The sequence below is a fragment of the Canis aureus genome, chromosome 28, assembly GCF_053574225.1.
Source record: "Canis aureus isolate CA01 chromosome 28, VMU_Caureus_v.1.0, whole genome shotgun sequence".
Lineage (NCBI taxonomy): Eukaryota > Metazoa > Chordata > Mammalia > Carnivora > Canidae > Canis > Canis aureus.
In genome coordinates this window covers 21772921-21788238 of record NC_135638.1, presented here as the reverse complement: position 1 = coordinate 21788238, position 15318 = coordinate 21772921, and positions in this window count along the sequence as shown.

Genomic DNA, 15318 nt, shown 5'->3' with positions numbered 1-15318 from the left:
CACTTGACCAACAGAATCACTCAGGTGCCCATAATGTAAAATCTTTTGATTTAAAAAGATGTATCTGTGACTTTCAAATTAGAGAACATTTTAAGCCCTTACTACAACCTTCTTAGAATATGTGCCATAGGTCCCTAGTAGTGAGTCCATCTTGATAATCCACAATTTTTCTCCAAAGGGCTGCAAAAGGGTATGGTCAGGATGAGTACTGAGAGACAGAGTTAAGGAATTCCTGTCCTTTTCTCATTTCCCACAATACCTGACTCCATGCAGCAGAGCAGTGGCTAAGGATGATTTTTAATCACTTAGTTGAGGAAGTAAACAAAAAGCCCTTGAAGAGGGTACCAAACTTTGACTTTTTTTTCCCCCTTGTACCATCTCTAAAACTGCCAAAGAATAGAGCATTCACTACTTCTCATTGAGCCCCAGGATGACAGAGGAAGCTGATTAATATCGCTGGTTGGGTTGGTAACTAGAATCTAGAGAGTTAACCCAGCGTGGCAGAGGATAGGCTGAGTTTTATGCTTTGACCCAGCAATTGCACCCCTAATTGGGCACACAGTTGCACTTTCATGGCATTTAAACACTTTAAAGAACCCATGCTCAAGACAGAAGGCCACTGTGTGTTTTCCTGAGGGTATAGTCAGGGAGCAAAGAATGCAGGGGCTCTTTAAGCATAATTAGGCATTTAATTGCACATATAGACTTCAGCGACGGTTTTGCACATGCATGTGATTGTGATTCACTTGAAAGCACTCTATTGATGATAGTCTGTATTCCATTTTTTCTGCAAAGCAAATTAGGAAGGAAAATATTCAAAACATTTAATTCTTAAGTCCTATTTCTTCAGTTTCTTTTGAGTTCTAACTTCCCTTCAAGTTTCTATAGAGTTAAAACAACCACCACCACAGGGAATTCCACATCTGACTCTTATAAAGCACATAAAACAGAATGTACATAACTGTGGGTAGTTTGCAATTAGAGCGTAAGTATAGTACAAATGTGGTGTCTCTCATCTACCAATATTCCCCTTCGTCCTCTCTACCCAAATTTTCAGATTGAGAAATCAAGGCATTGAAGTTAAATCTTTTGCCTAAGTCACCGAGTAGCAGAGACCAGTTAGGAATATAAATTGCCCTCGGCATCATGTTCTTTTCTATCATCAAGCCAAGAGCCCAGCGTAACATGTTTAATTCCATTGTTCTGTTGCACATTTAAAACAGTAAACAATGGATTATCTCTGAGACTTGGGTTATACAGAAATAGGAACCTGGATATTTTGGTCCCATTGCCTTTTTGTACAGCTTTCCATGGAGGCAGCACAAAAATTTCAAATAAAGATTTTGGAAATGGACCTACTTTATCCTTTCTGCCATCCTTTTTTGAGCACTTTGTAAGGATTGATCTTTTTGGAATTTTTTACTTTTAGTCCATGTGTGTTCCATACTTTAAAATTTACACATTCCATTTACCAAAAGCCACTTGAGCCGTGCTTGTATCGCTACACCTACACCTCTTACTCTTGCCTCTCTGCCCAATTTTTCATAACTTGGCCATCTCTTTAACCTGGATTTGGCTTTATCTGTTTTTGGCTTATTGCAGTTGTCAAGAATGTGTCACCCAGAGTGGACATCAATGAATACAAGATCTTGAGAAGTGGTAGAGAATCCCTTAACTGCTACCCTAAACATAGAACTATTTAGCTATTACTTCATTTCATCCATGGTAGATTTATATTTATAATGAGTAGACAACAAAAGCTTACTGGTAATGTTAAATACTGATTTCAAATCCCTCCTCACTAAGAAAGAAGTAGAAACTCAGCCAGATACAATGGGGTTTGTCAAGAAGTTCTTAATAGGAAGTGTGTTTGAGGATGTCTGGGTGTCACAATTGATTGAGTGTCCAACTTTCAGCTTTGGCTCAGGTCATGATATCAGGGTCATGTGATTGAGCCCCATGGCAGGCTTCATACTCAGTGTGAAGTCGGCTTGAGATTCTCTCTCCCTCTCCCTCTGCCCCTCCCACTCATGCTCACATTCTCTCTAAAATAAATAAATCTTATAAAAAAAAATAAAGAAAAGGAAGGCAGGGAGCTTCTTCAAAAAACAGAGATCTCGGCCCTCTGAATCAAATTGCAGGCTGGGGCCCAAACACTTATATTTTCGAAGTGTTCCTTTATGATTTAGATACTTTTGCTGTGAGGAATCAGAAGGCTGTGAGAATGTGAGAATAGTCTCTGTTCTGGTCCTCCCTGAAATATATTTCCTCTTGCTGTGATGTTTTGTTGGGAATCACAGATTCAGACAGTATAATTTATTAGAAGTTGTGTGAGCCAAGACAGGTTTCTCTGCATGGTTTTCAGCCCCAATGTCCTTACCACTAAAAGGTGAGATGGTAATTGGGGCTGTTGAGATTAAGAGAGGATCTTAGCAGCATGTCTGATATGTATCAGCCATGAGTCATGCTCATCAAATAGACCATTTCTGTCATTATTCTGATGAATTTGTGCCCCACATACTTTGTCCATTGCCACTCTGTGTTGGAGCGGTCAAAGTCTCCTATCAAAGTCCTTATTATATTTTGCAGAGAGGTGCTATGCCTTACTGCTAAAATACAATGTGAAAGTCATAAAGAAGCATAACATCCCTCAGATATGCTCTGTGCAATGCATGCTGCCTGCTTTTACTCTTTGCCCCGGGTCTCCTGTTTTTCTTTGACCCCAGCATTATTTTATCAGCCTGTATAGGAGGAATAACTGCTCTGAGCCCAAAGTAGATGCTTCCACTGGGGAAAAAAAAAGGCATGGCTGCCTTAAAACTTCCTGTGTAAAATCATTCTATCTTCCTCCTGTAGAGCAACAGGAGATGACCATTTCATGTCAATGAATACACTACTTTGAGTATGTTTGGGTCTTAATGTTTTTTTCCCAGCTATATTGTTGGGCAGCCTTAGCCTGTGAAGAACTCTGGGAATAGGGAATGTGTGTGCCAGGCAGTCCTCTGGCACAGGCTTGGCTTGTTTACCATTCTGATTTAAATTGCCTTTCTTTCTTTTTCTTTTTTTTTTTTAAATTGCCTTTCTTATGTACTGGTATTTATATGTATAACAAATGGGGGCTGGCTAATTATGCGGTTCTTAGTAGGAATCAAGTCTCTGTTGGAACCAGCCCAGTCTCTGCCCACTATTTATAGCCTTCATATGTCCCAAATTTTCCAGTTCTGATTTCAAATATTCTATCCCACTGTCTCCAGAAGTACACTTTATGCTTGTCAGACCACATGTCAATTTATGGTTTGAGAAATATAGTCACAGTATTATGACTGCCACCCTAAACACCACATTTTCTGACTGTGAGATTGGAATCCTGCCTTTAAAAAAAATTGGACGTACTTAGGAAGCACAAAAAATTTTTCTTCTTTAGTGTTCTTGGTAGACAATTGACTCTAGGCTTTACGTAAAAACTACAGCTTTGAGATTAAAGCATGATGTAATAATAAAGAGCTTGATGACGGTTGTCCTTCCTGAGACAGTGCCTTTCACATTGGAATGTGATTAACAGAGAGTAGAATAAGAAAATGGTTTGAGGGGCAGCCCAGGTGGCCCAGCGGTTTAGCGCCACCTTCAGCCCAGGGTGTGGTCCTGGAGACCCAGGATCAAGTCCCATGTCAGGTTCCTGCATGGAGCCTGTTTCTCCTTCTGCCTGTGTCTCTGCCTCTTTCTCTGTGTGTGTCTCATGAATAAATAAATAAAATCTTAACAAAAAAAAAGAAAGGAAAATGGTTTGAATGATTATATGGAGACTTTCATATTGCTATAATCTATTGAGCTCTGATCTGGATCTGCTGTGTTTCTTCCCAGTCATAAATGAGGGCAGAAATTTTTGCTACATTAAGTGAGAAAGAAGCAGATTTCGAACACTGTTTGGTCCCTATTTTGTATTGGGCACCCTGATAGGCACTTTATCTTATTTAACCCTCAGAAGAGCACGAGGGCAACATGAATCGGAGAACTGAGATTCAGATTAAGGAGCTTGCTGAGGACAGTCAGGTGCCAAGCAGTGTAGTAGGAATCAGAACTCATTCCAGTGTGACTATGAAGTCTCTTTATAAATTAGTTTCTCATATTCATTTTCCCCAGAGTGGTAGATGAAATTTAGCTAAAATTATTTCCCATCAGCTCTAAGTTCTCCATTATTTAAGAGATATTTATAAATTTAACTATTCTGATAAATGCCCTGCTGCCTTTGTGTCAGTGCTGGGGCAAATGAATGTGTGTGGGGGCATGTGTAGATGGAAGTGTACAGAGGCCATGTGGAGAGATTGCATTATGCAGTCCTGTGCCTCGCTCATAAGGAAACACTCTAGTGTTCTGCATGACTTGACTCAATCTTCAGGTCTCATATTTCCAATATGACCAAGTCCTGGTCAAATGAAACTGTACCTCCATGTGTCTCTGAAACCAAAGGACGGCTTCCTACAAGATTTCTTCCAATCCCGCATATGTCAACAGGTATCACTAATGGAATCGGTATAAAATGGCAGTTGCTGGCTCCAGACAACCCAAAGTCTTTTCAGATATGCCAGCCTCTGTTTAGTTTGTGGAAAGTGATCTTGATAAAATGCTTATCAATGTAAGGATGTGGAATGCAGCTTCTGTAAGAGGAATGGCTCTAGAAGCTAGAACAGTACCTGACCCAAAATTGGTACTCAATATGCTTGAGTCAGTGAGTGGATTAAGGACTAAATGGCTCTCATCTAATGTTTATTACAGAAAGGTCCACAGGCTATTGCAGCATTTCATAAACTGGCAGATGTGAAGCCCAAGACAGAGAAGAATCTTGATTAATCTCTTGTTGGTAGTAGACAAAGGTGGTTCTATTTCTAGAGGTCCTTGGATACTGCAGTGAGCATGCTATCTACAAAGCCAAAATATCCCAGCACCTAACATGTCCTTACATTGAACAGATGATAGTGCAGTGGCTGAACCATGGCTTATCAATGGCTATAAGTGTGAATTGGAATTTGCTCTTGCTTATGGGATATCATTAAATTGAAAAACTACTAAAAAGTATTGTTTTTAAGACTGATGGTTGCCAGAGAGGAGGGAAGTAGGGGAGATGTGCAAAATGGGTGAAGAGGAATGGCAAGTACAGGCTTCCAGTTATGGAATGAATAAGTCACAGGGATGAAAGGTACAGAATAGGAAATATAGCCACCGGTATTATAATATGTTGTATGGTGACAGATGGTTGCTACACTTGTGGTGAGCACAATATAATATATAGACTTGCCTGATCACTATGTTGTACACCTGAAACTAATGTAACATTGTGTATTTACTATACTTCAGTAAAAAAAGAGAGAGTTCTAGAAATCAGTTTAAAGGTGGTGCAGCAGTTTAGCGCCTGCCTTTGGCCCGGGGCGTGATCCTGGAGACCCGGGATCGAATCCCACGTCGGGCTCCCGGTGCATGGAGCCTGCTTCTCCCTCTGCCTATGTCTCTGCCTCTCTCTCTCTGTGTGACTATCATAAATAAATAAAAATTTTTAAAAAATCAGTTATTAAAAAAAATAAAATAAAAAGTTTTTTTTTAGACTTAGTTGTTGAGGGAGCCAAGATCAGTACTATGTGGTCTTCATAGTTGCAATGAGCACCCAGTTGATACAGCTAGAAGCAGGGTTGTTTGTTTTAGATTTATTTATTTGAGAGAGCATGCACGACAAGCAGGAGGAGGACATGGCAGTGGGGGAGGCAGAAGCAGACTCCCTGCTGAGCAGTAGCCCAATATGGGGCTCCATCCAGGACCCTGAGATCATGACCTGAGCCAAAGGTAGATGGCTAACCAACTGAGCCACCCAGGGGCCCCTGGAAGCACCGTTTGGTGAGGAATTTCCCATCACCTCCCTGTAAAGATGCACTGGAGTGACTTCTTGGGCAAATACTGGTAGGATTTCATGCTCATGACTTTTCAGCTGCTGGAACAATCTAAATAAAGTAAGTTAACCATTAGATAATGCAGAATGTTCCTGAAGAAATTGGGGCTGTGTTGGATTCAGCTGTTACATTTTTTCATTTTGAAACTAAAAGTATTCCTGCCTCTAGGGAAGAAAAAGAGGAAGAATTTGAGCATCAAGTCTAATAGAGTGACCTCCAATTAATCAGGTATACTTGAGGAATGGTAGTGTTTATTTTAGAGAAAAAAAATCTGACAACTAGGGACCCACAGCAGTTGTTCTTTGCTGAACTGAAGACAGATTATTTGAGAAAAAGAATTGTAAATTCTTCCTTTTCAAAAAACGGCTGGAAATCCATAATCACATTGAGAGCCCTTTCCACCACATGGCCCTGAGCTGGTAAAGTGGGAGCGAGTTGCTGCACAAAACACTGAATCTCCAGCCTCCCTCCACCAGGAATGGCAAAGACAGCAATAAAGCAGATGGAGGTGGCATCCTGTGTTTATTCACTCTGTACTCAATGTGGCCAGATATATTTAAAAGTTACTTTGCCAAGTGAAAAGTGAGGAACTGTAGATTACCTCTTAATAGAAGCTAATTAAACTTTACCTTTACCTCCCAGCAAGGGGCCCCAACCACTAGACAGAGATGTGATCATTTACCTTGGGTTGGGCTTGACAGCTGCTAAAGGGTAGACACCTTTTGGTTCTGTATCCAGCAGCCTCACTGAGAGGCAGTCACAGGATGGAGTTCCCTCCTGCTGGTAAACTACTCTTCCATCTGGCAAAAAGGTTAGAGGGAAAGAAAGGGAAGTGGAGGATGGGCACCAAGGAGGGGGGATACGTGTGTGCCAAGCTGCACTGTGCACTAGCTCATGTCCCTTTTAAATGGGCAGAATCAGGATCCCAGCTCTGTGTGCACCAATTCCATCACTGTCCATAGACTGCAAACCAAAAGTTTGGGAGCAAGGAAGGTAGATGAGCAAGGAATGTAAAAAGTGAATGTTTAAGGGAAAATGTATCAACAAAACTGATTTGATTCTGTAAGAGGGACTAAAACATACTTTAGGTTTTCAGGAAATTCAGTAAAATCATTAGTTTCCTATCACTAATTTCCTTTTTCCTTCATAATATTTTGAAGCTATTAGGTAGATACACAAATGACAAATTGTCTGAGATTGTATTTCTTTTTCTTTTTTTAAAAGACTTTATTTACTTATTTGACGGAGAGAAAACGAGAGAAAGAGCACAAGCAGGGGGAGCAGGAGCAGGTGAGAGAGGGAGCAGGGAGCCTGACGTGGAGCTTGATCTGGGATCATGACCTGAGCAGAAGGCAGGTAGTTAACCCACTGAGCCACCCAGGTGCCCTATATTTCTTTTTCTAAGTTTGATTGAACAACGCCTCTACTAAATGTGAGATTTATAAAATATGTACCGTGCTTGATGCTTTTGAACTTGAAACGTGGGCTTTTTGAGGAAGAATGCTATGTTAATGATCTGATGGATTCTATTTCAAATTATTACACAAAAACTGGATCTTCCTTTTTTAAGTAGAGCCCATGCCTAGCACGGGGCTTGAACTCACGACCCTGAGATTAAGAATCACATGTTCTACCTACTGAGCCAGCCAGCCCCTGCTCCCTTGCCCCCTGGGTTTTCTTTTCTGATCCAGAAATGCTCATTTCAGATTTTATACACTTTGTTATATTTGTAATATCCAAAAGGAATTTAGTGAAAAATCACATAAGTTAGGTTATAGCCTAGCACGGTGCCTAGAATATAGTTGGTGCTCAATCAAAGTTTATGGAATAAATGAGGGAATAGCCAGGAGCATTTAGCATTCATTTAAGGCCTGAATACATCAATACTTCTGACACAGCTATGGAACTCAATCAACTGGTGGCCTGAGGGAACACTTTACCATTACAATTTGTTACTGATACAACTCACAAGGCAGATGCTCATTATAAGACAGAAAATTAATGAGGCCAAGGATCTCCGTTTAATGCCTCGAGGGGCCAGTTATTTTTGTTCTGTTCCATGCTGCATCCACAACCCGTAACCTTTGCCAGCTGTCACACACCAGGGCATGCTCTTTGTCACACAGAGATCCAGAGAGGAGATTAGCTCAGACCCGTTACCATTTAGGAGGAATAAAGCTAAAGGCACGCACTCTCTAGAGAGGTCAGTTGTAACAACTGAGCAAATGCAGAACTGTACACTTCCTAGCCACTGGACCAAGTGGTATAACATGTTGCAGTGCTGTGTGTACAGAGCCCTGGCACGGCTGGCTATAGACAACTAGCCACAATTTGCTGAACATGAAGTAATTCCAAAACACTGACTGTAGCAAATGCTCAACGCACAGCATTCAAAATGGACTTGGGCGCATTACAACCACGTACCCCTTCCAGAAACCCCCTTTTGCTAAACCCGTGTATTTCAGATTATTCCAGCATTACCTAGTAACATTCTTGGAATAATAGACTAGTATATTTTCTTCCTGGCAAGCCTCACCTTGATCTGCATTATCATTTAGGCCCCATCTGAAAACACCATTCATTTAAATAAGCAATAGAGACTAAAATAAAATTCCATTCATGCTTAACTCTCCAGTGTGGTTTGGAAATGCTTTCTTCTTCAGCCAGTCTTATGTTACATGCTGGATGGTCTTTTCTTTGACCACCTCATAAAAAAGGGCTCATAAATACTTTTCATGTGTTATTTAAACTAGCGGTACTCCCCAAGGCACTGCGCTCCCATTTTTTTTTTTTAATCCTTTGTGTATTTCTAAAGTATTTCTAAACCAGTAGCAGAGGTAAAAGCATACTCTAAGTTGAGAGGGCCATGTTCTATCACTATCAGGCCACAAATTTCCTTTACTGATAAAAAGAATTTACTTCTCAGCAAAATGTTGCCTGATTTATATACTTTCTTTCTAAAAATAATCCATCGTGAGATATAAGTGCCAGGGCTAGAATATATGTGTCTTTTCTTGATGCCTCTGAAACTGGAATCGTGACTTTTCAGCCCAAGAACAGTGTAGGACTTTCTGGTAAATGAGAGCTTTATTTTCTCATAATGATCTATGAACGTCAGAATAATGAGGCAAAGAAGACAGAAGAGTAGTTGCCTAGTGTAATAGGCTTGTTATGCTGTGTGTGGCATGGTCTTGGCCGTGAGCTGAAATGGTCCATCCATTCTTTCTAGCAAGTTAGGGTGGGGTCATGGCCAGTACTTCCCCCGTGCCCTGACTCACATGTGTTTTTTCTCCCTAGAGTATCTTAGCTCTTTCTCATATTTTTATTATGCTTGTCTGTCCCACTCTGAAATAAATTTTGGTTGGCTCTCCCGCTGCATCCAACCACCATGTTCCTCATTTCAATTTTACATGAATCTACCATTGTTCCCTATTCCCTCCTTCAGTCATAGAATTATGATATATGGTAGAGTTAGAAGGGAACTGAGAGATCATCTAGTCCCGTTTCCCTCTAAGTACAGACAGTCTTTCTTCCATATTCCATGTGGCTGCCCTTTCAATATTCTTTCAATAATTTTAGGAATGAGTAGTTTTCAACCTTGCAGGTTGCATACTTATTCCTCAGGCTGAGAGAGATTCTAAGCATGGAGACATCTTTACCCCTCCCTCTGTTGCCACTTTCCTCCAAAGTGTATGAACTCAGTAGAATTTCTTATACCTATAAGTATTATAATAAATATTGTTATTAATTTCTTATAACTTTGATAAACTTAAGGATTTGAAAAATGTCAATTCTAATGATTTTAACCCCTTACTCCTAATCATTCTTCTATCTACGTAGCCCAATCCATATGAAGACATAAGACTTCTCCAATATTCAGGAACCCAGGGATAGCCCAACTACTTCCTGGCTATCCCTACCTGGATTAATTTAATATTCTTTTGTTCATTTAGCAAGTCTTTATTGAGCAGCAGATATGTTCCAGGCCTTATGTTAGGCCCTGGTGGTACAGATATGAAGCAAACAATACCCTTGTTCTCTTAGAGTTTATATCTAATGGGGTGATCAATCATTGAGAAATATAGGACATGTCCTATAGGCTCCCCCATCAATACACACTTTAAATGAACCCATCATCTTACTTCCTCTTTAAACTAACTCTCCACCTCCTCAAATCCTGCATCTATGGTTCTCAAAGCATGTTCTTTTCAGAGTGACAGCAGTGTCTCTGAAGAACTCATTAGAAATGATGACTCTTTAGCCCCATTCACATCTACTGAATAGAAATTTTGGGGGACAGGGCCTAGAAATCTGTGTTTCAACAAGCCCTCCAGGTGACTGCAATGCTGGCTCATGTTTCAGAATGCCTATCTCCATGGATTACCCATAGAGCCTCTCAAATTAGAAACTCCATAGTCCTTTTGGTTTATTGACCTTTGTTTTTCTTCCCCAGTTACAGAGCATTGCCAACTCTCCCTAAAACATGTCTTCTGCCAGGTTTTAAATTCAGAAATTTCTTCTGCATTAAGATCTGCCGGGTTTTAACTGTATACCCTTATGTCTTCTCTGATGTAGCTTCCTCATTGGTTTCTTATCATCACTTACTTTCCCATCTAATTCATCCACATACAGTCAACAGAGTTATCTTCCTATGTTAAAAATCTTGGCCTACTGAAAAATGAAACCACTCAAACAAATAAAAATTTTCACTGGCTGCTTGTTACCTTCTGGATAAAATCTTAACTGAGTGAGGGACATAGGGCCCTGAAATCTGAATGGAACTGATCTCACAGCCTTGCCTACACCCCTTGGTGTAGTCATTCACTGCTTTCCCCTGAATCCTGAAGACATGCCACACCATCCCCTTTCATGATTGTCTTTGCAAATAGCTCTTGATTATGACGCACAGCCACCCCATCCTCTCCTATCCTCACATTCCTGGCCTGGCTCTTTGGCAGGCAATGTCTACTTATCTTTTGAAGACTTGACCAGATCACAGATCACCTCCTCTGTGAAGCCTTCCCTGACTTCCCCTGAGAGAGTTACTTGCTCCTCTAATCTCCCCACCCACCCCCAGCACTTTATTCATTCCTATTGAGTTAGGCAGGCATCCCTCCCCATGGCACTTTGTCCATTCCTCATGGAAGCACACTTAATGTTCAACATTTGTTTTAATAACTGAGAATGTGAAACCCAGAGAATGTGTGATTTGTTCAGGGTTACACAGCTACACAATGGCAGAGTCAAGAATTAACCAAGGTCTCCCAGCTACTAGTCCAGGATAATATCCTCTGTGTTTACAAAATCCTGTTTGGTGTGTTTAGTGATCTGAGTAGTGGGCAATTTTTCTTTTCTTTAGACATTACCAGTGAAATCCAGGAGATTCTTTATAATCCCACTTAAAGTGGGAGTCTTTGTTTTTGCTAAGTCGAGAGCTGGGGAAATTTGAGGATCATTTTATGCTGCTGAAGTCTCCTGCTGAATTCCCATACTATCAAGATTCTCTTACAACATCTGGCTGCTTTACAGGGCATTTCATGGAGCAAATCAATTAACATTTAAAAAGTCAGGGCTGGGAGAAAGAAATATTCGAATGGTAGCACAACACTCTCCAAATTCCCTAAGAGATAGTTGATGACTGAATTGTACAAAACTTGATAACTAGTCACTTCTATACATTACAACTTACTCCTAACCATTTTATTTTCGAATTTACATCAGGGTCACCAGATTCTTTGGCCCATCAACAAGACATTATTTAATATGAATCCTTTTGCCTTGCCACTGATTTATCCTCTCTCTGACAGTGGGGTCTGAGACTAAGACTATGGGTTGAGAAATTACATTTAGCCTTTAAGGCCCTGGGGGTGGTTCTTTTAAGATCTAGTCATTAGATTCAGGCTAAACCGTACAGGGAAACTTTGCTGTGGCTCCTGCAACTACTTGAGCAGTGTTTGAAGTATTAAAAGCATAGAAGCTGCTTCCACTTGTAAAATTACGTTCTGGTAAACTCACTTCAAATTGTTCCAGCTATCTCCAAGAGAACCTCAGTAGGTGTATGCACACACATGCACACACACGCACGCACGCACACACAGAATAATGAAGTAATTGATTTATCTCCATTTTGAATGTTCCAACATCATAAGATGCTGATCTAAGGTACCTAAAAGAGTGTTTGACATATAGTAGGCCCTCCACACACAGACTGTCAAATAAATAAAGGGGTGTGATTAAAGAATAGTGTTGATGCTGTCATGATCCTATTAACCTAGTGGAATCACCATTTTACAGATTCTGTGATATTTTGGAAAGCATCTAATTTCTCCAATTCAAAGAAATCCTTTCTCTAATAAGGCAGGACAGCACTTCTTTTGCAGGGCTGGTATAAATTGAATGAAGAGATTTTTACAAAGTGCTTCTATTTTTAACTAACAGGTCTATGGAAGTAAATATGTTTAACTTGAATCTGTTTTTTTTTGTGAAACGGGCCAAAATCATCTGACTTATGACTCTCTAACATTGTTAGTATCCAAAAAGTCATAAATATGAACATACCAAGTTGCAAATGTCATAGAGGGCAAAGGTGCTATTATCCTCTGCCTTTGTTAAGGGTCATTGTCAAGCAAATATCCTTGCCGGGGCAGTTTTCCTTATTCTAAGCAAAGCAAAATGAGGATCTTCAAATAGAGTGACTTAGAGAGCACAAGGTTTGCCCTGTCTTTAATCATCTCTCAAACATAATCAAATGAGTTTACTAGTAAGTACATTTTTATAATAAAAAAGTCTTCTCTATCATTTAACTTACAGAAACAATACTGAGAGTAAAGGAGCCGAGAAAGATTTAGTCCTCTCCAAGTATTCCATGAAACGGGGGAAGGATTGCCCTTCTTTCCAGTTGGAATGTTTTTGGATCACACTTTTCATCTAGTTATTTACTTCTTGCAGTCCCTTCCCACAAGACCCTCCCCTTACACACATATACACACAAATATTGAAGCGATAGAAGCTTCAGACTTTATTTCTCTTTCTCCGTTTCCTAAATCTTTTCCCATGATGTGGCTGGTAATGGGCTCTGATCTGCTGGAAATGGGAACATAGGAAAACTCCAACACGGAGCCTCACAAGTTTGAAAAATCGAGCCAAGCTGTAAGATTTTCTAAACATTCCATCACATTAATACCTTGTGGGTCTGTGGGGACCTTCATCTAAGTCTCTCCAAACACTTGCCTGAGTTTGGTTAATCCTCAGTATAGCCATGGTGAAACATTCCCACATTCTGGAAGGGCCATGAGTGAAGCCCCCACTCAGCCAGGAAGCTACTCAGGAACCTGGGTGAGAAAAGGAAATGTCTACCCGAGTTCTGTTGTCTCTCAGCACATGCAGGCACGCCCAGCAAATTCATGAAGCAGGACTTAGGGAGAAGACAAGGAAGTTTGTTTCAAATCAAAATAAACTTTCAAATGGAACAAGAAACATATTGCTTTATTTTTCATAGCTGAAAGAGGCCGTATTTGCCAAACAACGGAATCAAAAGAATCTGTCTATAATCAACTGCTCTCTGTGGCCTCTGTCTGGAATTCTCCCCAAGACCAAATTAATTATTAATAAAGTTATTCATTCAATAAACATTTACTGAGCATGTTCCAGGTACTGGCTTAGGTGTTAGAAGAAAAAAAACCATATACGTAGGCAAACCCATGCCCCTTGCCCTCAATAATTGAGAGAGACAACCAGACAAATTATTAAAATATCACAAAGTAGTATGTATACACGCACTCTGCGTATATTTCTTTGTGAGCTCATTTTCCAACTTAAAAAAAAAAGACTTCAGGAAGCTTTCTCTGATCTTCCTGTACCACAAATTGTTCCTCCGAATTGCCCTGGCATGATATCTGTACTTCTCTTTTACTTTTCTCTTCTTATCTTGCTTTATGATTATGCACATGCATTATTTTCCTTAGTAAGCTCTAAGTCTCTTGAGTGTAAAATTTCTGACTTACGTTCATATGCTGAGCACCTCACACAGATAGGCATTTCATAAATGTTAGTTGAGTGAGTGAATAAAAATGAAGAAGTCAAAATTTGGCCAATAACATGAGATTAGCATGCTTTAAAACAAAGCAATTAAAATCTTTGTTCCATAAATATCAGTAGGTGCTGGTCAAGTATGGGAAGGGAGGGGGGGAAGAGGAAGGAAAGAGAGAAGAAAACAAGGCTAAATATGTAGGATCGGAACATTTGAAAGCAGTTCTTAACTGTATTAATGAGAATGTTAAATAAGGCAGTATATATAACTGACACTTGAACGATGCAGGGATTAGGTGCATGGACCCCCATACAGTCAAAAATTCACGTGCAACTTTTGACTCCTCAAAACTACTAATAGCCTACTGTTGACCAGAAGCCTTACTGAAACATAAACAGTCAATAAACACAAATTTTGTGTGTTGTATGTATTATACTATATTCTCACAATAAGGTAAGCTAGAGAAAAAAATGTTAAGAAAATCATCGGGAAGAGAAAATACATTCACAGTCCTGGACTCTATAAAAAAAATATTTATTGGGAATCCCTGGGTGGCTCAGCGGTTTAGCGCCCACCTTTGGCCCAGGGCATGCTCCAGGAGTCCCGGGATTGAGTCTGGCATCGGACTCCCTGCGTGGAGCCTGCTTCTCCCACTGCCTGTGTCTCTGCCTCTCTCTCTGTATCTCATGAATAAATAAATAAATAAATAAATCTTAAAAAAATATTTATTTGGACCTACGTTCAAGCCTGTGTCATTCAGGGGTCAACAGTAAAACTATTTCAAATGGATTTTTGTTCTTAAAATGAATTTCAGTAGATGAATTGAACTGCAGTGTTGAGATTCCTAAATCCTTCAAAGCTCAAACATAAACTCATTGTATCTGTGTGTGTGTGTGTGTGTGTGTGTGTGAAAGAGAGAGAGAGAGATTTCTGTGATTCTTTTGTTAATAAGACAAACTGAACAAATGAAAGCTTATTCCCTGTATTTTCCCCTGCTCTAAGTTAGTGTCTGGGAAGTGGGCTGGACTACTTCCTACTAGTAAATCTTTGGTGCTACATGAGTCAACCTGGATCTATGTATATTTGCAGGAGAATTTGTGTTCAACAGATGAAAAGACATGAGGAACAGCAGACATCACAAAATTGTAGATATGAAGTAGAAAAGCTGAGACATGCATATAAAAATAGGCATAAACAAAGATGCTGGATCCTGTTGGTTATTCCGACAGAACAAGTAAATGCCAGAGCCTAAGTGTACGGGTGATGATATAACATTAGCCATAATGGGGTAAGCATGCTAGAAAAAGTGTCAATTCACTTTCTGGAGCTCCTCACCAGTCTGGAAGCATGCTT